This window comes from Oryctolagus cuniculus, chromosome 5 (genome assembly GCF_964237555.1).
Source record: "Oryctolagus cuniculus chromosome 5, mOryCun1.1, whole genome shotgun sequence".
NCBI lineage: Eukaryota > Metazoa > Chordata > Mammalia > Lagomorpha > Leporidae > Oryctolagus > Oryctolagus cuniculus.
The window spans coordinates 54,800,371-54,824,101 of NC_091436.1; the positions used below are offsets into that span (position 1 = coordinate 54,800,371).

The 23,731-nt window shown below is 43.3% G+C and overlaps 1 protein-coding gene, 1 long non-coding RNA gene and 1 pseudogene across 4 annotated transcripts in view; 2 read left to right on the top strand and 1 right to left on the bottom strand.

The window, feature by feature from the left end:
* DSE (dermatan sulfate epimerase) overlaps positions 1-4,600 on the bottom strand; it is a 73,974-nt gene extending 69,374 nt beyond the window's left edge. Inside the window, exon 1 of one of the 3 annotated variants that reach the window (XM_008263398.4) lies at positions 4,462-4,600. The gene's annotated coding sequence lies outside the window, so the exon portion shown is untranslated. Of the gene's footprint in view, positions 1-3,030; positions 3,165-3,582; positions 3,717-4,461 lie in introns of those variants that run through there. The other 2 variants (XM_002714917.5, XM_070074620.1) reach the window with 2 other exon arrangements.
* Positions 1-23,731, top strand: part of LOC127493158 (uncharacterized) — a 56,112-nt gene that overhangs the window by 25,572 nt on the left and 6,809 nt on the right. Inside the window, exon 3 of the long non-coding RNA XR_007923202.2 lies at positions 240-350. This is a non-coding gene — a long non-coding RNA (uncharacterized lncRNA). The remainder of the gene's footprint in view (positions 1-239; positions 351-23,731) is intronic.
* LOC100357142 (small ribosomal subunit protein eS12-like) lies at positions 5,310-5,681 on the top strand (annotated as a pseudogene).

Here is a 23,731-nt window from a genome sequence, read left to right on the forward strand (position 1 = left end):
AATATCCTGCTTACAAAACAGTCAAAGAGAATGGACACAAAGAAGAAAAAAAAACCCAGCGATAATTTTAATGCATGTTAAAACTCATTGTGCTATTCTGAATTAAGGACTGAATAACTATTACATCCAAGAAATAAACAGATGGCCTCAAAAATCGTTTCCTCTCTATCTAAACTGAAATTATTCCCTTTCCTCACTGTGATCTCTAACAGGCTCTCTGAACACTTTTCCTACCACAGGTTTACATTCTTTGGGACATCTGAAAGAGGGGCTGGAAATCCACACTCTGAACAGGCTACAGCTTGCCTACCTGAAGCAGGGGTAAGCAATGCAACTGGTAAAGCACTCAGGTAAGAGACGTGAAACCAGCCCAGGAGAACCCCACAGACAGCCTGGGGCTCTGCAGGAATTAGACATGGCCCCACCACAGAATTCTTCCAAAGCAGAGATGTAGAGCGGCGGAAGAGGAAGGGGCTGCAGAAACAGGACCTGTAACTAGCCAGAGACAGAAGCCGGGGAAGCAGTAAGCATTCTAGGAAGCTGACAAATCATGGGGGTAGTGAGTAATAAAAGGATAATGATATAGATCTTTAGGCAAATGAAATTTCAGAGTCTTTACTAATAGGAATTTGGTATCACATAGGAGAGACAATCAAATGTGAAATTTAGGTTAATTTCATACCTATGTTCTTAATCACTCATAAAATGGACAAGTCTCTTACAATCAGCATTTTAGGGATATAAAAGAAAATGCTGCTTTCCCAGGCATATTAGCAGGGAGCTGGATGGAAATGGAGCAGCTGGGAATTGAACCAGTGCCCATATGGGATGGACTGCAACTTAACCTGCTAGGCCACAGTGCTGGTCCCAGTACTCCAGACTTTTACACTTCCTCATTCCCATGTTGGGCACCAACTCAAAATCTAAATACTTTGACTTTGTCGTCAACACATCTATTGGTCATTTGTTGACCCAGCAAGAATCTTATTCTACAAATCACTATGGAGGAAGATAACGTAATCGCAAGCTGAGAAAACCTTAAGGCTCTTAATACAGTAATAAGAGTTGACCTGTACTCTGCTCAGACACATCCTTTCAGTAGAGTTACAGGTCACCAAAACTGCTTGAAGGTCTTACCCACTCCTTCAGAATAACAAAGATCCAGACCCTCTCAGGACACGGACTAATGGGATCCACTATGACACTGCTTCCACTACAGGTTCTGCTTCTCCTCAAAGGTCTGTCAAACTTATCCCAGGAAAATGTAATTGTATTTGGGGTGGGAGCAGTGACAGTGGTGAAAAGGACAAGACTATTTACTATATTTAGTATTCAAAACACTAATAAGTAATACTAATACATGCTGCAAAATGCTAGTCTTTTGCTGGTTTCTTTTCCCTTTTGGAAATATATTAGCAATATACTAAAGTCCAAATGTAAATATTTTATCTACCATTTTTCCTTTCCAATTATTTAATGAAATCATATTACTGAGTAACAATCATGTCCTTTCATTCATGCAACATAGCATGATCAGTTGCAAACAGAAACAAATACCAAAATATTTTATCATAAGTAACATGAAGAAATGTCTAAATTTAAAATGTTTTAATGATTTAATTGTAGAATGCATCTTCATCTGTAATCTTAAAGCACTTTCTCAAAGATAATAAAAAGATTTTTATAATAAGATACTGGGAAACACCTATAAAGTTAAAAACTTCACCTCCTAGATAGTAACCAGGTAGTCTCAGGACAGTACAGGTAGTTACTGGATTGGAAAGATCACAGATCACATAGCAATGAACTGTATTAGCATTAAATTTGTGAACTAATTTCATAAATACGAAAGTAGAAGCATGCACCAGTATCACAATGGTCCTGAGCTCACCTAGCAAACCTAGTTGACTGCCCACTCGGTACTTTCTCCACCCTGCCACAAACCTCAAACAGGGAAATTTCAACAGCCTCTTCCAAGGAACATCATGGTAAAGGCCTATACAGTGTTCTGTTCAAGTTTCCTTCTTTGTCAAAGCACAGGATTGCTTCTGTTTTTGTTGTTGTTCTCGTCATTTTGAGAATTCCCTTTTGGGAACCTTTCTATAATTTTTTAACCTGAATGTCAAAATGTATTTTTGTAGGCCACTGTCTTTTATTTAACTAAAACTTGATGAAACTGATACTGACATCATAGTCGATGAAAACTAACTCTCCATGTGCAAACTCTCAGGAGCTCTGTGTTTATGCTTTCTTCCTTTCTACAGTTCAGTTGTAGGAGCTAAAGCTGTAGGTAACCAGCACTGCCTTGCACTTTTGGCTAACCCCACGTAGAGAGGTCACTAGGTAACAGAGGCATCAAATTCAGTCTCTTCCCCCATTTTTACTAAAAGAGATCTTACCTACACACTTCATAAACTGACTTACATCCCTATGGTGAGCTTAAAACAAAAAAGTAATGCATGAAACAAACACTCAGGCAATCCTACCTTTTATTCCTTCCTTGCACGTGATTTGTGTTATCCCATTTAGATTTGAAGAGTTTATAAAGCATGGCTTATCAGTATTTTATTTCATGGAGATGGACTATTGAGAACTTTTTCAAAAACTTAAGAAAAGGGAATTTTTAAAAAGTTAAACTCTACAATGTGAAAAATAGAGAAACAAATGTGAAGACCCATCCTGAAGTTAAATGTAACATTAAACTATGACTAACGAAAAAACGTTTTAAAGTAATTGCATTGCATGAAGATCCCTAAAAGGTAAACGCGTCATCTTCTGACCTAAAGAATTCCAGGTAAATAAGGTCACCTAATGCTTTCAAGCAATGGATTCGGATTCGATCTTAATGCCAACTGGCCTCAGCCGCCTTAAACGAGAGACGAAAACGGAAAAGCTCTCAGGTCACACACGCAGCTCAGATTGCATCTGCGACAGATAGTTCTTGAGCACATGTAGCATCGCTTACAGGGCTTCCCGGCCTGTGAGTCAAGACCTCCGCCCCAACCCGGCTGCCTTGGGGCTGGGGTTTACCAAGGAGCGATGGAATCCAGCCTCCGGGGAGGCTCGGGCGTGCTTCCCCGGCGTCCTCACCCGCAAAGCCCGGCTGCCAGCGCTAGGATCGCCACACTCGACTCCACTACCTCCAAATGGTGGGGTACACGGGGAAAGGAGGACGCAAGGCTGTGCCACCCAACCCGGCACAAGGAAGCCTACGTCGCCCGGGCCGTGCGAGAAATCCCAACGGGGCCAGGCAGACCCGACGCGCCGAAAGCGATCTCTGGGCTCTTCTGTGCGCAAGGCTCAGGGCTGGCGTTCTAGGGACGAGAAGGAACTAAGAGCTGTCGCCGAGGCTGCCCCGCCACCAGGGAAGCACGCAACTCGAGCTTCACGCCCGAGGAACCCTCCGGGAGCCCAGCCGAGCCAGGCCGGGGCGCGTAGCTCTCGGCTCTGGGCGCCCCGCCGGAGACGTGGCTCTCCGCCTCCCGCCCGCGCCGGGCCAGCCTCGCAGGCGACCCGCCTGAGTCTCGGGGAGAAAGTTGCGCCGCGCGTCCCTGGCCTCCCCTCACGTGCCCCTCGGCTTACCGCTCCCCGCCGCGGCTCCGTCCTCTCCGGCGTCGCCTCCCCGGCCTCGGCCCTGGCTCCAGAGGCCCTTCCTAGCTCCGCTCACTCCCGGGCGCCCGGGCTCCCGGCACCCTCGGAGCCGAGCCCTCAGCGCGCCCGCCGCGCCATGGGTGCCAAGTGGGCGCCGCGCCCCGGGATGCGCCGCTGCAGCTTCGGGCAGCGCTTCTGCGGGCCGGGCCGGCGCGGGCGGGTGGGGTATGGGCGCACGGGGCGGGACCCGGCGGGCGCTGGGGCTCCACAGCCGAGAGGCGGAAACCGCAACGTCACCGAGCCGGGGGAGGCGAGGATTGGGAGGGGGAAACGCGGACCCCTTCCCAGGCCGAACCCCGACCTCCGGCCCGCCCAGCTTTCTACATCGCCTTCCTCTCCAGGGCCGCTGCACTCGCCTTCCCCGCCGCTCGGGCCAGACTCCACGCACCCCTACCCTGCTCGGCCCCTTTGCCTCTAATTTGGTCAGGCTTCTTAGAACCCATCCGCTTCGAGCTCCTCTCTGGAATCGCACCCAAAGGAAAGATAACTTGGGAAGCCCACGGGGAGGAGTCGCTGCTTCCCTATAGCCCTGAGACAGGAAAGCGAGGAGAACGATCCCGCGAGGATGGCGCCAACTCCCCTCCGTCCTCTCCAAAATAGTTACTCCCCCTTTCCTCCCGCCTTCGGTTTTACTCTTTTTTCAAAGAGAAGAAGGGAAAGTCAACTCGGAAGTCACTGGCTGTACCAAGAAAATGCCCTACATCCAAAAGCACCGAACTCTGAAGACTGAGCAGGTTGTAATCACAAAAGGCAAAGGGTATGGAGAAGAGCTTTTGATGTATGCAGCTTACAAGAGGAGATTTCATTTACCTTATCTCGAGATCTCCCTCATCCAGCAAGGAGAATTTCCCCCTGTCCTGTTAAGAGCAGCAAATGCATACAGGCTCAGCCAGGTCCAAGCGGGTCCCAGGAGCTGTGAGCCCTGCCTTAACCATGGGGCTGATTTCCTCACCCTGGCTGTCAGCAAGTGAATCACCTACCGGAGCTAGGCTGTGTAGATGCCTTAGATGCGGAAGGCTACTTGCTCATCCAGGAGAGTGGGAGATGTTTTCCTGGGAGCAGTGATTGCTTTGAGTTCTGAACGCTCACCCACGTCCTGCCTTGGAGGCTCAGAAGACACACACAGGAGCTTCCATCTGGCCACATCAAGAAAAAATGTCAATGTCTACTTTTACACTTAACTGTTTCTCAGAAATTGCGCTTAAGAGAGATGCTCCCTAAGAAGTCATGAGCAAATAGTATTGCTAAGCATTTTTAGTATTCACCCAGGTTAAACCACTGATTTGCATAAACATGCCTATGTTTGTAGATGTGGGCTGTGGAGGAGAGAAGAGGCTCCGGGACCTTATAATTAGTTTAAATTTGTACTTTTCAGTTGATGACTGTGGCCTTGGAGAACTACCTCAATGGCAGTTTTCTCATCTGTTGTGTGGAGATATAGTGCCGCCACTGAACAATTATAAAGAGAATACAATAAAAAAAATCTAATACTAACTTAGAGTTTATCACATGCCAGGCACCGCGCTGAGAATTGCCTCAATTCAGTTGTTAGGACTGTTCTTTCCCGCGGGGAAGCGGAGACCCGGGTTCGTTCAAGATTTGGCTTCACCAGTAAACCCACCAACGTGGCCGAGGACGGCATTGCTGCTGGAGGTGTAATGGACATTAATACTGCTCCACAAGAGGTGCTGAAGACCACCCTCATCCACGATGGCCTAGCACGTGGAATTCGTGAAGCTGCCGAATCCTTAGACAAGCGCCAAGCCCATCTTTGTGTCCTTGCATCTAACTGTGATGAGCCTATGTATGTCAAGCTGGTGGAGGCCCTTTGTGTTGAGCACCAGATCAACCTCATTAAGGTTGATGACAACAAGAAACTTGGGGAATGGGTAGGCCTATGTGAAACTGACCCAGAGGGTAAGCCCCACAACGTGGTTGGTTGAAGTTGTGTAGTGGTTAAGGACTGTGGCAAAGAATCTCAAGCCAAAGATGTCATCGAAGAATACTTCAAATGCAAGAAATGAACAAATAAAAATTTGGCTCATAAAAAAATTGTTAGGATTAAATTGTGAAAGTCTCTAACTGTAGGATGTAATCTTACGTGTGAATTTCATTTGTCTTTTCAAATTTGGGAGAGATTTCAGAAAAAAATCATCTGGTTTAATTTGTTTAACCTCCTAACACATAGTCTTCTGGTTCAATGATTCTCCAGCCAAAAACCTTAGAGTTAGCAGGGAAGTTTTCATAAATTTTTTTTACTGGGGCCTGGGGTTTGGGAGGGGGGTGTCCCACACCAGACCAATAAATCAGAATCTCTTGGGTTGGAGTCTAAGCACCAGCTCAGCACTTTTCTCTTTTCAGGTGCTCGCGATATACAGTCAGAACTGAGAAATGTTAAAAGGAGGCACTACCTACTGACATTTACTCACCTTCACCCTCCAATTTTGCCTTTGATTTATCTGAAAATCTGTCTCGGTCTCTGGTTACAGTAGGTGTCAGCAGACCTGCAATTCTGTCCTCTGGAGTCTACAAGATACATCTAGCCTTGATTTAACAGGAAATTGCTTAAGTTTTCCAGGGGGACATACTACCTCCATCAGCTTTTCCTGACCCAGTCTGAAAGCTCTTGGGAAGTGATTTATGTTGCCAGGGTTACCCTCACAACCTGATCTCAAGCACTGAACTCGGGGTTTCATCCAAATAACAAAGTTAAACGAAGTTGAATAGCATTGCTCTAATTACTAAATTTCCTTAGGTGTACTGTCAGAGCTTTTACAGCAGCAATATCACTGCATTGACTCCCATATTACCACGCACTAAAGCTCTAAAATGTTAGTTTTTTCCATAACTGCTGCTATGACACAGCTTCCCAAGTTACACCCAATGCAGTTTGTGTTCATCACTTAACACATAATTCTATTGTATTTTGTTGCATTGAATTAGTCCTCTTCTTTTTAACTTGTTGACAGGTCAGGTATTATTGATGCAGTTAAATCATTCTAGCTCCCAATTTTATATCCTCTGCAAATCTGGTCTGATGTCATGTCATCATTTAACTTCTCATTCTTAGGCGCTTCCCACTGCCAACCGACACTGAATTCACATGCTGTTGACAAATATTCTTATCAGTTAAGGTCCCATATGTTTGTTTCCTAGTTATATTTTCTTCCCTTGTCCCAGGACAGCAGCTGCAGTGCATGGGTGCATGGCACCTTTGTAGGAATTAGAAAAAGACACACACACACTCCTCACCCCAGCTGAGGAATTAAGAGTGACCCTTTCCTCCCTGAGGCAGCCACAAACACATAGCAGATGTGCTTTGTCTGTTAGGTATCTTTGATTTACTGGTACAGCAACATTGTCAGAAAAAGGAAATGACTACTTAGTGAGTTCCCATTAAAGTCTGCTAAATTGCTTCTTCCTTTTCTAAGTACCCAATGTTACTTTATTAATTAGGCTTACTAGTTTTGCTCGGTATCTGTGAAAAATCTCATCTTGGTTTCAGAAATCAGCTTCTTTATTGAAGACTAGAATTCCGCTTGTCCATCTCCAGTCTTTCAGTGTTTATCTCCCACTCTATCTGAAAGTAAACTTTCTTTGCTGGGATGTAAATATTCTAGGCAACAGAAGATAAGTTTTAGAGAGTTAGATTGCTTTCTTACAAGATCCTCATTTATCTGAGTTTTCAACTAACTCTCACAAACTTTAATTTGCCCTTCAATTTAATTGTTTTTTCATGATAGGGAGGGCACAAGAAAAGGGAATTAGGTCTGTTTTTCATTCGTTTATATCAGCAAGGACATTTCTTACATGTTCTTGTTTAAACAACAACAAAAAAATTATTGTTGTTGTCATCCTTAGTTATTCTTGGCTCTGGCTTACCAGACTCCAATATTACAGGGCTCTTATGGGTACATGGTCTCTGTCCTCTTGTTGAGTTTAATTCATTAAATTAAAATAAAATCTGGCCCTTGGGTTTTAACCAGCTGGTCCATGACTATACAACTGCTTGAGTCTGAAATGCTGTTTCACTTTGAATCTCTAAGCCACAATTATGCCATAAAACTGCCTTGCCCTTCACCTTGATTGTCTCACTCTCAGGTCCCTGAAAGGGGCATGATCACTTTAGTTTGCTCCAACCATGTGGCCTTGTACTTAGACTTACTCAAGTGATGATCTCCTTGAGCTTCCCCATCCATCTCTGAGCAGTCAGCCCTGGCCAGACAGGGCCCAGAGGCTTCTCCAGCGCTCCCTACTCAGGCCTACTCACCTGCCTTTTCCAGCCCAGACATGCCCCTCTCCACCACTGAGACTGTTCTGCTGCTTCCACTCCATCTCCAGATGACTCAGGCTTCATTGTTAAAAAAAAAAAAAAAAAATGAAGAAGAAACACTTACTTACATTCTTAATCATAATTGGGTTTCGCTTCCACCCCAAGTCAGTTTGTGGATTTTATATACAATTCTTTTTCTAAAGGGTGATTAAGTATACTGGGCACATCCATGTATATCTCATTTTCTCATACAGATGCTGGCATTACTGTGTCCATTTGACTGTTGATGAAACAGAATCAGAAAGTTGAAGTGAAATTCTAAAGACGGCCGGCGCTGCGGCTCACTAGGCTAATCCTCCGCCTAGCGGCGCCGGCACACCGGGTTCTAGTCCCGGTCGGGGCGCCGGATTCTGTCCCGGTTGCCACTCTTCCAGGCCAGCTCTCTGCTGTGGCCAGGGAGTGCAGTGGAGGATGGCCCAAGTGCTTGGGTCCTGCACCCCATGGGAGACCAGGAAAAGCACCTGGCTCCTGGCTCTTGCCATCGGATCAGCGCGGTGCGCCGGCTGCAGCGCGCCGGCCGCGGTGGCCATTGGAGGGTGAACCAACGGCAAAGGAAGACCTTTCTCTCTGTCTCTCTCTCTCACTGTCCACTCTGCCTGTCAAAAAAAAAAAAAAAAAAAAAGAAAAAAAAGAAAAAAAAAAAAGAAATTCTAAAGACATAAATGGCTCAGATCACATATGATTAAGTTTTCTGATATCAAAGCCTAATTTATAGTTGGAGGGTCCTGGCCTCCACTGAAGGCTATTCTCCTTTCATTCACTTTTTTTTTTTAAAGATTTATTTATTTATTCATTTGAAAGAGTTACAGAGTCAGAGGCAGAGAAAGAGACGTGGTCCATCCACTGGTTTACTCCCCAGATGGCTGCAATAGCCGGAAGCTATGCAGACCCAAAGCCAAGAGCCAGGAGCTTCTTCTGTGTCTCCCACATGGGTGCAGGGGCCCAAGGACTTGGGCCATCTTCTACTGCTTTCCTAGGCCACAGCAGAGAGTTGGATTGGAAGTGGAGCAGCCGGGACACGAACCGGTGCCCACATGGGACGCCAGCACTGCAGGTGGTGGCTTTACCAGCTGCACCACAGTGCCAGCCCCCTTTCATTCACTTTTTTTTTTTTTTTTTTTTTTTTGGACAGGCAGAGTGGACAGTGAGAGAGACAGAGAGAAAAGTCTTCCTTTTTTTTCCATTGGTTCACCCCCAAAGACCACTCTGGCTGGCGTGCTGTGGCTGGCGCGCTGTGGCCGGTGCACCACACTGATCTGAAGCCAGGAGCCAGGTGCTTCTCCTGGTCTCCCATGTGGGTGCAGGAGCCCAAGCAGTTAAGCCATCCTCCACTGCACTCCCTGGCCACAGCAGAGAGCTGGACTGGAAGAGGAGCAACCAGGACAGAATCTGGCACCCAGACCGCGACTGGAACCCTGGGTGCCAGCGCTGCAGGCAGAGGATTATCCTAGTGAGCCGCAGCGCCGGCCCTCATTCGCTTTTGAAATGGATGATTTATTATAAACTACCAAAGGTATCCCAAACACCTTCCAGATTACACTGCTATTCTCTGAAATTATGAAAATGATTGTTGGTATTTACTACATGTGAAATTAAATATTTTATTCTTCAGAATTACCATATGAATCAAAAGGAGATTAAGCATTTAATATTTTTCTAAAATGTGGCTGCAGGGAATTGTACTGAACTATTGGCATCACTAAGGAATTTAGAAAATGAACGTTTATTGAGGATTGCTTTTGTTTAGTGATTCCTTGTAACAGGCACTTGAATAGCTTATCAAACTCCAACTTCTTCCAGAAAACTGCAGTTAAGGAAGAGGCATGTTCAGAAGGTTCTGAAAACAGATTCATGACCCAGGAATCAGATGACCCAAAGTCCATGCATTCTCGCAGTCTGTGATTTCAAGAAATGGCCCAAATTATCTCTTCATGGCCTGACTCCTCAATTATTCAATGAGTTTATTCTAGGCTAATTATGATTATTCTTATGTTTTCATTAAATCAACAGAGAGTAAAACTTACTATTTTTCTAGGCAAGCATTTGAACACTGAAAGCATAAGGTAAGAGTAGACCTGTTTATTGGTAGCTGTAGCACATGTGACTTTGAGACGAGCACAGTTGCAAGAAAGAATAAACCTGCTCTTGAAGACACTATGCCAGCCCAGTGATTAGGCAAGGAAAGGTTTACTTTATAATTTTGTTTATTTGCTTTTGTCTCCTTTAGTAAATTATAAGCTCCTTCATGGTAGAGACTGTCTCTTTCATGTGTACTTGTATATTTCTTCTTCTTATTTCTTAGCATGGTGTATGTTTATTAAATTAGAACACAGTTTCAGATTATGTCTGTGCCTGGTCTGCATACAATAGTGGATACTTTAATGTGTCCATCACCTAAGAGCATAGACATTGAGGATGAACAAAACTGGGACGAATTCTAGACTTTAGTCCCTGTGTGACTTCAGGCAGCTAAGTCATTTACCAAATAGAACATGAGTTCTATTTTCCTCATGAGTTCTAATATGTATACTCATCAGTTTCTGGAAGAACTAAGCAAAATATATAAGGTGCCTGGCAAACAGTGATTCTAGGGGCTGTCAACAGAGATGCTCCTTGGAATCAATCTTGTGTGAACTTGAACATAGTTAAGTTTCTTTTTCTAGGAGCATCTAAACCAATTAAGGTGAGTTACATCCGAACTCTCACTACTCTGCTAAAAGTACTTGAGATTTTGCAAGTTTTAAACTAGTTTTTTGGAAACCAAACCTTATGGTATTTGTGTTCAGGTATTTAGGAGGAGATAAAAGTTGCCCTGGTGGTATTCTGTAATTATAATCCTATCCCCTAGCTGCGTATTCGCATCACTTAGGGATACCTAAAACACACTAATGTCCAAGCTTACCCTCAGAAGTTCTGACTGAATTCCTTTTGAAATCATGTCCAGGCATCTCATATGATTTTCAAGGTACTAGCTTGTTCGAATTTGTAGCCAGAGTTAGAACCAAGGCTACGTAGTATGGTCTCCAAACTGCTGCATGTTAGAATCATTTTGAGAGCTTTTGGAACTACTGATGCCCAGGCTGTGGCCTGTACCAATCAAATCATAATGTCAGGGGTTGTTTGAAGCCCTGTGATTCCAGTTTACAGAAAGTTTGGAAACCACTGTTCCAAAACAAGCGCCAATGTTACTAAACGGGCACTTGAACTAAAGGAAGCAATAAATGTGGATAAAATATTTATTTGCCACATTTGCTCTGGTTTAATAATTATACAGAAAATTGTGAAGATTGGTTTTCATTTAGCAAGTTCATAAACATGTTTATAATTACTTTTGTTGGATAAACAATTTGGGAAAAACAATACTTGATTTCAATGTTATTGGTTGAACCAGTGGAACTAATTTCATATTATAGTCAATGTTTCACTCTGCAGGGTCAGTGTTGTGGCACAGCAGGTTAAGCTGCCACCTGCAATACCAGCATCCCATAAGGGCACTGGTTTGTGTCCTGGTTGGTCCACTTTCTATCTAGCTCCCTACTAATGTAGTTTCCCTCTCTCTACCTTTCAATTAAATAAATCTTAAAAGAAAAAAAAAAGATTATACAGAGGTTAATATTTTAAAAAAGTTTCACTCTGTGTTTCTGCTGCCCGAGTATTATACATAATGAATTCCAGCAAAACACTTAACAACCAGGCCTCTCAGACTTTTCTTCTTCTGCTGATATTTTTTAAAAAGATTTATTTATTTATTTATTTGAGAGGCAGCCGCAGAGATAAATAGAGAGAGACAGAGAGAGATCTTCCATCCGCTGGTTCACTTCCCAGATGACCACAATGGCCAAGGCTGGGCCAATTGGAAGCCAGGAGTCAGGAGCTTCTTCAGGGTCTGCACGTGTGTGCAGGGGCCTAAGTACTTGAACCATCTCCCACTGCTTTCCCAGACATATTAGTAGGGCCCTGATGAGATTAACTGTGTCAACCAAAGAGAAACTTGCTGGTTTGCATTTTTTTTTTTTTAGTTTTTTTAGTTGTTGTTTTGCTTAATTTTTTTTTAAGATTTATTTGTTTTGGCCGGCGCTGCGGCTCAACAGGCTAATCCTCCACCTAGCGGCGCCGGCACACCAGATTCTAGTCCCGGTCGGGGTGCCAGATTCTGTCCTGGTTGCCCCTCTTCCAGGCCAGCTCTCTGCTGTGGCCAGGGAGTGCAGTGGAGGATGGCCCAAGTCCTTGGGCCCTGCACCCCATGGGAGACCAGGAGAAGCACCTGGCTCCTGGCTTCAGATCAGCGCAGTGCGCCGGCCACGGCGGCCATTGGAGGGTGAACCAACGGCAAAAGGAAGACCTTTCTCTCTGTCTCTCTCTCTCACTGTCCACTCTGCCTGTCCAAAAAAAAAATTTATTTGTTTTACTTGAAAGTCAGAGTTACACGGAGAAAGAGAAGGAGAGGCAGAGGGAGAGAGAGAGATTTTCCATCTACTGATTCACTCCCCAATTGGCCGCAACAGCCGGACCTGCACTGATCTGAAGCCAGGAGCCAAGAGCTTCTTCCAGGTCTCTCACATGGGTGCAGGGGCCCAAAGGCTTGGACCATCTTCCACTGCTTTCCCAGGACATAGCAGAGAGCTGGATCAGAAGTGGAGCAGCCAGGACTTGAACTGTCACCCATATGGGATGCTAGCGCTACAGGCAGCAGCTTTACCCACTACACCACAGGGCTGGCCTAATCATGCTCTATTGAAAAGGACCTTTGTTTACAGATTCTTCAAAAACTAGCCTTCAGCGCCGGCACACCGGGTTCTAGTCCCGGTTGGGGCGCCGGATTCTGTCCCAGTTGCCCCTCTTCCAGGCCAGCTCTCTGCTGTGGCCAGGGAGTACAGTGGAGGATGGCCCAGGTGCTTGGGCCCTGCACCCCATGGGAGACCAGGAAAAGCACCTGGCTCCTGGCTCCTGCCATCGGATCAGCGCGGTGCGCCGGCCGCAGCGTGCCGGCCGCGGCGGCCATTGGAGGGTGAACCAACGGCAAAGGAAGACCTTTCTCTCTGTCTCTCTCTCTCACTGTCCACTCTGCCTGTCAAAAAAAAAAAAAAAAAAAAAAAAAAAAAACTAGCCTTTAAATATTTCCCTCATGCATCAATAAGGAAATATTATCAGGGAAGTTATAATTTAAATATTACAATACATTTCAAATTGTGTGTTTCTTTGTATATGCAGATAAAGGTCAAGATTCCTTCTCTTTAAGGAATTTTATGAGTTGGTAGGGAATCACTCAAAAACAGGATTGTCATTGAAGTGGGCTTTTAGTCGATGCACCTGAGACTGACTATGGCCTAGCAATTTAACCTAAGACAAGTCAACATATAACATTTTATGAGCAAATAAGCTACAGCAAATTTAGAACCACAGATACACACTGAGATTAGAGAGCTTGAAAAGGAAGTATTACTAAATCCCGATTTGTAACAATATTGCAAAACTCCCATCTGTTTAGATTTAACCACATCCTCTGTACTCTACACCACATTGAAGTGAAAGATCTGCATTACAGTTTCTATTCTAAGTGTAGAATAGTACTAACTTATATGTCCATGATCTGTCCACCACCATTCTCTGAAATTTAAGCCTAGTCAAGATGCTTCTGAACTTCACTAGAATTGTTTGCTATATATGGGAAACAACAATATATAATTATACTAGCTGAGCTAAATTTGTTAAGTAGGGAGGAGGGTATATTTAAATTATATTATTATGGTTGGTAATAATTATTAAAATCCATGACAGTATTGTTCCCTTTCTAATGCCCCTAGAACATAATTGTTTTTAAGATTCATTCATTTATTTTAAAGTTAGAATTACAGAGAGAGAGCAAAAGACAGAGAGGTCTTATAGCCACTGGTACACTCCCCAAATGGCTGCAATGACCAGGGCCAGACCAGGCCAAAGCCGGGGGCAAGCGCTTCCTGCTTCCCATATGGGTAGCTGGAGCCCAGGCACTTGAGCCATCTTCTGCTGCTTTTCCCAGGCCATTAGCAGGGAGTTGGATCTGAAGTGAAGCAGCTGGGACACACACCAGTGTCCATATGGGATGCCAGTGCTACAGGCGGCAGCTTTACCTGTTATGCCACAGCACAGCCTAACCATAGTTTAAAAAGAAAAAAAATATGAGAGTTGTGGGAGAAGAACACTGTGAAAGGAAGGCATCATCATTTATTCTTGAATGGTAAGTGTTCTCTCTTTAGTCTACTGTGAAATCATAAAAATTGTTACATAGTCTAACAATCTATTCCTGACAGTTCCCTTAAAGCACATCTTCTTCAAACTTTTTTAAAATTAAAAATTAATGGATTGATAAAGGCTAGGTGATTGAAAGATAGCTAGATGTTAAAACTATAGAAATATCTACAACAGTTTAATAAATCAATGCTTATATTTTTTATTTTATTCTATCATTTGAAAAGAAAGACCAATTTTAATGGAATAACTAGATTTCAAGACCCACTGACAGATTTCAATGAAGTCTAAAAACTGTGCATAATGGTTATTGTGTATGTGAAGAGAGAGAGTGTTCTTGTTTACTTTCCACACTTAAGGATGCAGATTTCTAGGAAATATGAAACTAAATAGTATCTTTGGAACTCTTCTTCTTCTTTTTTTTTTTTATTTGATAGATAGAGTTAGACAGTGAGAGAGAGAGACAGAGAGAAAGGTCTTCCTTCCGTTGGTTCACCCCCAAGTGGCTGCTATGGCCGGAGCTACGCCAATCCAAAGCCAGGAGCCAGGTGCTTCCTCCTGGTCTCCCATGCGGGTGCAGGAGCCCAAGCACTTGGGCCATCCTCCACTGCCTTCCCTGGCCACAGCAGAGAGCTGGACTGGAAGAGGAGCAACCAGGACTAGAACCTCGTGCCCATATGGGATGCCGGCGCCACAGGGGGAGGATTAACCAAGCGAGCCATGGCACCGGCCCAGGGAACTCTTCTTAATTTAGATATATCTGATAGGTAAAAACATATGAAGATGCTTTGATGATTTAGCCAAACTAGAGATGAAAGTAGAGACAATTTTGCTTAAAATCACCTCTTTGTGTTTAGAGGCATACACATACTGGCAGAAGCAATAGCAAATAGATGTGCTTTAAACCGATACAGTACCTTTAAGATTTTCCCAAGAGTCCCATAGGTCTTCTAACAGAAAGATCATATGCTTACGAGTTACACCAAGAAAATTTGAAATTGTTAGAGCTGTAATTCAGTGGGGATTCCCCCCAGCCTAGAAGTCATCAGCTCATCAAGGAATCATCAGTTACTGCCACCAGGAAGGACTGCAAGTTCCAAAAGCTGCACTTCCAAAACCATGCGTGCCGTCTTCCAACACCACCTCATTGCAGATTTTCAATAATGGAAGAATAGCCTTTCCTTTCAACAAAGCTCCATTTATATATCATTTACTGGTAGTACACATGCCAGCACAGGCTGTGGTTGACCATTGTATGTACATGGTGTTGATAACGGTGATCTCCTGCCTTCTTGTTTTTATTTTTGCTTTATTTCTTTTCAAAGAGTGACTATTGCTGCCTTGGATCCCTGTGGTCAGAAGCAATCAACTGCAGTAAAGATGTCTATAAATGATATGCAAAAGGACAATGATCAGAACTTCTTGTTGCAATGAATACGGGGCTTTGAAGTCTGGAAAGAGGATTTGCCAGCCTTCTGCCACCAGCAAGGATTCAACTGTACAGTAAATGACTGAAACTGGAAAGTATGTTTGTGAATTTGTCCTAAGAAGTCGTGAAACCAGATTCTTTTCACATATTCTTATTTGCCTGGTGGCATTTTAATTTATCAGTGACTTGGATTAATTACTCTCTCTAAATTCTACCCTTGACAGCTCAGCTTAAACCTGAGGAATCCAAAAGAAAAACTATCAAACACAGCAAAGACATTGCTCAGGCATTTATCTGTATCTTCACTGACATACACCTACACAAATGGATTTACTAGATTTTTGGACATGTATATACACAGGTCTCAACAGGCTTGGAACCATCGAGGAACGTAGGTCCTTAAAATGCATCATCAAAGCAGCAAATATTCCTATGGACAGGGGTGGGGAAAAGTATTCTCCAAGTATTTTGGATATTACCAGTAATGCTATTTCCTTAAAATTATCAAAAATTGTTAAAATATGAAAAAGAAAAACTTTTTTTTGGCTTTAGAAAAGTCTTATATAAGCAAGGCTCTGCTGATGCCATGTAAAAATAACTTGTTTTCATGGCTAAAGAGCAGGAGCCAGGGAGTGGCTCACCACCCATCAGCACTTGATCCTTATGAAGAGTAAGCTGGTACTGGCACAGGGAGAAGGAATATTGTTCTCTGGATGCCAGAGGAAGCCAGGATGCTAGTAAACATAGGAAGAAACACACTAAGAGTGAATTTCATAAGTTCACACTGCTCAATTAGGTAGATTTGGAGAAGCGAGGAATCATACTTTGGAAAGATACCAAGGCCTCACTAAAACCACAGCTCTATATGGAATCAAACTGTTAATTCATGTGAGATGGTGAAAAAGGGCGGCATCCACTTAAGGGCCCAAAAAAGGCTCTTCAGTGATGGATCTGGAAGCACTGGGTCTGCAGGCAGAATCTGGTGAGCAGAGACTGCAGCTGGGGCTTTGGAGGATGAGCCTCTCTATGTCCTAGAATTGTAGGAACCCCAAAACATTTGGTATTGCTATGTAGCCAAACACAGACAGCATGGGTGGGGGAAGGTAGCACTGGATAGGAATCCAGATCTGTGCAAAATCAGGGACATCCTGGCTCTAAGACCAACTGGGGTGACCTGAATAAGTCACTTCTGCTTATTCAGTTGGGGTGCGTGTTTTCTCATTTATGAAATAAAATAGTTGCATCATCTACAAGATTCCTTTCACTTTAGAGCTTTATTGCTCAAAATGCCTGAGCAGTGGAACAGATGCCTTCTGGATCGAGATGTCCACTGGCAAGCCACATATGTAAATTTTTGATGTCATATTAAAACATGCTAAAAAGAAAAGGGTGAAACTAGACTTTTATAATCTAATATTTTAATTTAACTCAATATATCCAAAAGATTTCTTTAAAATTTTCCTTTTTTATTTGAAAGGCAAAGAGAGACAATTAGAGAGAGATTTCCCAACTGCTGGTTTGCTTCCCAAATGCAATAGACAGGGCCAGGCCACACCCATACCAGGAGCTGGGTACTCAGTCTGGGTCTCCAGGTGGGTGGCAGGGACCCAGCTACTTGACCTAGCACTTGCTGCCTTCCAGGGTGCACCTTAGCAGAAAATTGGAATTGAGAGTGTAGCTAGGACTTCAGACTCGAAGCCAGGCATCACAATTTGAGATGTGTGTGTCCTGTGTGGTGCTTTAAGCAATTTCTTAACCACTATACCAAACACCTGTCCCCAAAATATTACCATTTCAACATGAATCTTTAAAATTTTAACCAGATACACATACTTCAAATGCTCAATAGCCATATGTGGCAAGTGGCTGCTGTCTACTGTGTTTGAATATCCCTGGACAGTTGTGTGAAGCTCACAGGATGGAAGCAAGAGCTATATTTCTCTTTGGTCCTCCAAGCCATGGCTCTATAACCTATTTACCAAAACTCCCAGAGGAACTTGAAAAAATATTTTGGATCCCACCTGTGGGGAGCAACTCGGACTAGACTGTTACTGGAATTAAGACTTATTCTATGCATCTGCTCTCCCACAATATGGCGCTGAGAAGGGAGTAACAACTTCTACGCAGCTGCCTCTCGCCAACTTGAGTGATGACCTGCAGGAGCTGATCCTGCTGATTGGAGGAGAGCAGCGTACTCGGCGTGTGGGTAGCAGAGTTGGGATTGGTGGAAGAGGACTATAAAGGAGGAGAGAGACAACATGCACCAGGAACATCTGAAGGAACACCTGAGCAGCCCCCGAGAGAGCCGGCCGGCGGTGTGCCGCTCCCCCGCGGAAGTGGGGAAAGTGGCAGGGGGAACCGCCCTTCCACGGAGGTGGAAGGGTCGGTAGCCAACCCGGGAAGAACCAGCAGCAAACCCGGGGAGGGCCGAGCAGACAAAAGAACAGCGCGGGGTTTAGTGTCGTTCCTCCACGAAGAGGGGGAGCGACATAATGGTGCCGTGACTCGGATATGAAGCCTAGGCAGGGTTTAGTGTCGTTCCTCCACGAAGAGGGGGAGCGACACCCACCCAATAAATTGGGCATGGATCACATCTTAGGAAATCTCTCTGGATAAATCTTATATGCGGCCTGTCCACAGAAATCAGCAAATGTCTTTACTGAACTAAGTGAAGCTTCATGCTAGTCAGAAGTAGGATAAGGGAAGAATGAGGTTGGTATCCTCTTTAAGGATTTGCAACATGATTATTAGGAGAACTAGCCTCTGTGAACATGGACTGCAAGGTTCCAACATTAATGTTATCACACAGAGTGCTTTCAGCTAAAGAACAAAGCTAAGCAAAGAACAAAGAATTGATGTTGTAAAGCAAAGGTCAGATTCCATTTTGTCAAGGTGTGTCCACTTGGTGGTGACTCATTGGAACTGCAGCTACAGATACAGAGCCAGCTAAATGTCTGCGTGCAGAAGTGGACATTTAATTAAGATGTCTGCATCCCATAACGGAGTTCCTGGGTTCAATACTGGCTCTGTCTCCTGACTCCAGCTTCCTGCTAATGTAGACCCTAAGATAAAACAGTGATAGTTGGAGGCATTGGTTTTCTCACACCCACTTAGGAGAAAGGGGTTGCATTCCTGGCCCTCAGCTTCAGGCCCCTGGCTGTTGTGGGCATTTCAGAAGTGAACTGTCAAATAGTAACTGTCTGACTCTGTCTCTGCCTTTCAAATAAAATTTTCTTTAAAATTTTAAATTGAGTATTTATGTGTAGATTACCCTTCATCTTCTTAGGACTGATTCTTACCTTTGCATGTCTTCAACTGAGTGGTAAAGGAATGTTGAAAGAATTTATCAAAATGAAGAGTCTTAACAATTTTATTTTACTGACATGAAAGAAATGAGTATATGTATTAGAAGTCTCCCTTCTAGACTTCCAAAATTATTTCAGCATAAATGAAGGAGGGACTTTGGGACAGAAGTGAATTCTGTCTGGCAGCTACAGGACAATAGATCATACCATGAGGCAGGAGATAAAGAATTTTACGGACAAAGGTGGCCCATAGCTAATCTGAATGCACCTGGACTTTTTCAAGAAATATTAACATTCCAGGTGTCAGATAAGAGACATTCCAGGCATCAGATTAAAGCAGCAAGTTATCTTAAGGACTTTGTTTACCCTATCATAGGGTTTGAGATGACCTCCAGGATCACCTGGAGGGCAAGATAGCCTTAGGGCCAAGAGGGCTGTGGTCACTTAAGCTGAATTCCTACTGAGGCTAACAGGGAATTTTGAGAAAACATATAAATTGACCATAGATTGAATGAGCCCTAGGCAACATCATTCTAAAGGTAAAGGGAATGTGCCTTGATTGTAGCTGAGAGGGGAGTCTACTGCCTAACTGGAGCAGACAGCTTAAAAAATCACAGCTCAGTAACCTGAAGCTCTATACCCTGGTCAGGCCTTGAGTGCTCAAATTATAAATGTGGAATTTGATGAGTGGAGCTATGATTCGGTACATTCCTTTGAGACAGCATTTGGAGGACAAATATGCAACATCCTTAAAAAGTATGTAAAACTGCATCTAGCAATTCCCCTCTTTGGAATGTGTGTGACTATATGTGAAAACAAATGTATCCAGAGATATTCAACTTGGTATTGTTTAAATTAGTATAATATTGGAAATAATCCAAATGTCCAATAACAAAAGAGTGGCAAAATGAACTTTGGTTATACTCATTTTTGTGTTTGTAAATATACATATGGATATAAATGTATTATGCATATATGAATCAATGCAATAAATTGCCATTAATGATGTCAAATTTGGAATATTTTCATGGAAAGTATGTTACATTAAAAAACCCAATGACATGAGACCAGCTTTGTGGCATAGTAGGTAAAGCCACCATCTGCGATGCCAGCATCCCATATGGGTGCTGGTTCATGTCCCAGCTGCTCCACTTCTGGTCCAGCTCCCTGCTAATGTCCTGGAAAAAGCCGTGGAAGATGGCCTAAGTGTTTGGGTTCCTCCCGCCCACGTGGGAGACTCAGATGAAGCCCCCTGGCTCCTGGCTTCAGTTTAGCACAGTGCTTGCCGTTGCGACCATCTGGGGAGTGAGCCAGCAGATAGATCTCTCTGTGTATCTCTCCTCTCTCTCTGTAACTCTCCCTTTCAAATAAATCAATAAACCTTTTTTAAAAGGCCAGTGACATAGTATTACCTAAAATACATCATTTTATTGAAAAAACAGTTCCACAAAAAATTTGACTAAAATTGTGGAAAAATAAACACAAAATTACATTTTATATGGAGGCTGGTGTTGTGGCATAGCAGGTAAAGCTGCCACCTGTGATGGCAGCATCCATTATGGGTGCCAGTTAGAGATCTGGCTGCTCTACTTCCAATCCAGCACCCTGCTGATGCACTTGGGAAAGCAGAAGAAGATGGATCAAGTGCTTGGGGCCCTGCAACCATGAGGGTGACCTGGAGGAAGCTCCAGGCTACTGGTTTCAGCCTGCCCCAGCTTGGGCCATTGTGGCCATTGGGGAGCAAAACAGCAGATGGAAGATCTCTCTATCTCTCTTCCTCTCTTTGTAACTCTGCCTTTCAAATAAATAGAAAAAAAAATTTTAAAAACTTTTATATGGGTGCTGGGAGAATACAAGTAATTTTGATTTCATTTATATAATTATGAAAACTATATTCCCTGTTTCTCCCCAGTGACATCTAGTTCCAAATTGGACCCATTTGGAAACTGACTCTTCTCACCAAAAGCCAGAAAAGTACTATCCTTCTGTGAGAAGAGGGAATTTCTCGAGCTGCTTTCCCATTCCTACAGAGTTCTTTAAAAAAAAAAAAGATTTTATTTATTTATTTGAGAGGTAGAGTTACAGACAATGAGAGGGAGAGATGGAGAAAGGTCTTCTGTCCGCTGGTTCACTCCCCAAATGGCAGCAACAGCTGGAGCTGTGCTGATCCGAAGCCAGAAGCCAGGTGCTTCTTCTCGGTCTCCCGTGCGGGTACAGGGGCCCAAGGACTTGGGCCATCTTCTACTGCTTTCCCAGGTCACAGCAGAGCTGGATTGGAAGACGAGCAGCCAGGACTAAAACCTACACCCATAAGGGATGCCAGCACCTCAGGCAGAGGATTAACCTACTGTGCCAGGGCGCTGGCCCCTCTTAGAGGTCTAATCGCAGTTATTGTATGGCAATTTCATGAGCTTCTTGATTGCTTTATTGCACAAACTTTCCACCTATTCTCCTTAAACAACGCCCCCCCCCCTCCTTTTGAGATAGCTTGAGGCTTTGGCTCTATTCTTTGCAAACAAAAAAGGCTGACTCAAGAAGAAAAAGCCACCTCTAACTCACCTCTAGAGCAGTTGTAAGATCTATACAGAGTTATGTCTACACTCCCAGCAGCATATAAGCACTCAACAGTCTTTTTAATACATTTGCTTATTGTTTTCCAGGTTCCTTAAAGACAAAAAGGTAAAACATTTTGATCATCAAATTTATATAGTCCAAGGCAATATTCACCTTTTTTAATTTTTATTTTTAAAAAGATTTTAGCAGGGGTAGGCATTTGGCACAGCAGTTAAGATGCCATTGCTTTAAACACCTATGTCCCATATCAGAGTACCAGGGTTTCAATTCAGCCTCCTCTGCTTCCGATCTAGCTTCCTGCCAATTCACACTCTGGAAGGCAGCAGATGATGGCTCAAGAACTTGAGTGCCACCCACATGGGAGACACAGATGGAGTCCTGGACTCCTGGTTTCAATCTGGTCCACTCCTGGTTGTTGCAGGCACCTGGGGAGTGAATCATTATATGGAAGAAAGCTCCATATCTCTGTCTTTCTCTTTATCTCTCTCATGCTTGTTCTGTCTCTCTGCCTTTCAAATAAAATTAAATTTAAAAAATTTTGACACATACAAATTGTACATATCTACAGGATACTATATGATGTTTCAATACATGTGATGTTCCATCAGGATAAATATATCTATCATTTCAACCAATAGATTTCTTTATGGCAAAAATATTTAAAATCTAAACCATTTTTTAAAAAGAGAAATATGAAGTAGATTAACATTAACTATAGCTACCATACCATGCAACAGAATCCTAAAATTTCTTATCCCTATTTATCTATAACAGTAATTGTTCTCAGTGCTGTGGTGCAGCCGGTTAATGCCTGGCCTGAAGCACCAGCAACCCATACGGGTGCCGGTTCAGCCCTGGCTGTTCCACTTCCCATCCAGCTCTCTGCTATGGCCTGGGAAAGCAGTAGAAGATGGCCCAAGTCCTTGGGCCGTTGCACCTGAATGCAATGAGAGACCGGGAAGAAGCTCCTGGCTCCTAGGAGGCTTCAGATTGGCACAGCTCTGACTGTTGTGGCCAATTGAGGAGTGAACCATCAGATGGAAGACCTCTCTCTCCTCTCTCTCTCTCTCTCTCTCTCTGCCTCTCCTCTCTCTGTGTAATTCTGACTTTCAAATCAATAAATAAATCTTTAAAAAAAAAAACCACAGTAATTGTTAATCAACCTTCCCCCATTCCTCGCTTCCCACTTGTCTCCTCATCCTCTGGTAACCATCATTACACTTTTAGCTTCTTTGAGACCACCTCTTATTATGACTCCGCATATGACTGAAAGCATATGGTTTTGTTCCTCTGCTTGGCTTAGTTCACTTAACATAACCTTCAGTTCCATCCAGATTGTTGCAAATGATAATATCTCATCTTTTTAAAATTCATTCATTAGTGGATGTTGTTTCCAATTCTTGCTATTGTGAACAGTGCTACAATAAACATGGTGGTGTAGATGTGTCTTCAACAGACTGATTTCATATCCCTTAGATATATACCCAATAGTGGGATTTCTATATCATATGGCAGTTCTATTTTTAGCTTTCTAGAGGAATTTCTATGCTGTTTTCCCCCAATGGCTGTACCTAATGTGCATACCCATCAACAGTTGTGTGAGGTTCCCCTTTACTCCGTATCCTCACAAGTACTTATCATCTTTTGTCTTTTTTTTAATAGTCATTCTAACCGGTGAGATGATGTCTCTTTGTGGTTTTGATTTGCATTTCCCCAGTGACTAGTGGTATTGAGCATTCTTTTTATGTATCTGTTTGCCATTTGTATGTCTTCATTTGAGAACTGTCTGTTTAAATCTACTATCCATTTTTAAGTTAGATTATTTGGTTTTTAACCATTGAGTGGTTTGAGTTCCTTACATATTTTAGATATTAACCTTTTGTCAGATGTATAACTTGGAAAAGTTTTCGCCCATTCTGTAGATTGTTTCTTCATTCTGTTGGTTGTTTCCTTTACTGTGCAGAAACTTTAGTTTGATGAGATACCACTTGTCTATTTTTGCTTTTGTTTTCTGTGCTTTTGAGATCTGATCCAAAAAATGTTGCCCCATTACAATGTCTTGAAGCATCTCCCACATGGTTTCTTATAGTAGTTTCAACATTTGGGGGTCTTACATTTAGGTCTTTAATTTGTTTTGTGTTGATTTCTGGGCATGATGAGAGAAAGATCAAGTTTTATTCTTCTGCATGTAGCTACATTTTCTTAACAAAT